The 736-nt window shown below is 32.2% G+C and overlaps 1 protein-coding gene across 1 annotated transcript in view; it reads left to right on the top strand.

Annotated features, from left to right (window-relative positions):
• The window catches only part of LOC119594380 (C-Jun-amino-terminal kinase-interacting protein 4-like), a gene marked incomplete in the record, with an annotated part of 97,279 nt that overhangs the window by 68,347 nt on the left and 28,196 nt on the right, over window positions 1–736 (top strand).

Genomic DNA, 736 nt, shown 5'->3' with positions numbered 1-736 from the left:
CTTGATTGTGAATATTATCATGATACTGGTGTTAGATACATATTTTTAATCTAACTTTTTTGAGGTCATTCAGTTTCCTAGTTGAGAGATTTAGTGCTTTGGTGAATAGAAGACAACTTGTGAGTTTTTTATATTTTTATAGAAAAGAAAAAATCTTTTGTACAACTGGAGTAAATGTAATAGGATATTACTAAATTGTATGTAATATAAAGACTGAAATTTCATTTTGAATATCCATTTAACAAAGCATGATCATACTAAACAATGTTTATTACATTTGAATAGATCAGGGAGAGAACCAGAGGAGGTTGCTCTTTACATGTCATGGATACCAAGCCAAAAATTCCCTGTCTGGTCTTTACATTAACTTTGATTTGCTTGTTTTAAAGCATTGCAATTTTTGTCATGTTTATTTTACAGTATTGCACCAACAGTATACTGCCTATTATCTTTTTTTTCATGTTTTAATTTGTTTTAGTTAATTCTGCCTTGTTTATGGAAAGGCTCCTGCATTGGTTTTATAGCTCACAAGTTGGGAATAGAGATATGCAAATGTTCCCAAGCATTCTATTAAAAAAAAGAAGAAATAAAGGATTAAAAATAGTTATAATGATAGTGAAGAAGAGAGTTAAAAAGCCATAACCAGAGCATGTCAGCTTTACTTTGTTTGTGAATTGTGAGAACTAACACGTGTGTGCTTTCCTCCCGTCCATCCCCCCTCAACCCTCCCCCCCCC

Source organism: Penaeus monodon, chromosome 33, assembly GCF_015228065.2.
Source record: "Penaeus monodon isolate SGIC_2016 chromosome 33, NSTDA_Pmon_1, whole genome shotgun sequence".
NCBI classification, from domain to species: domain Eukaryota; kingdom Metazoa; phylum Arthropoda; class Malacostraca; order Decapoda; family Penaeidae; genus Penaeus; species Penaeus monodon.
This window is presented reverse-complemented; position numbering and strand designations above follow the sequence as displayed.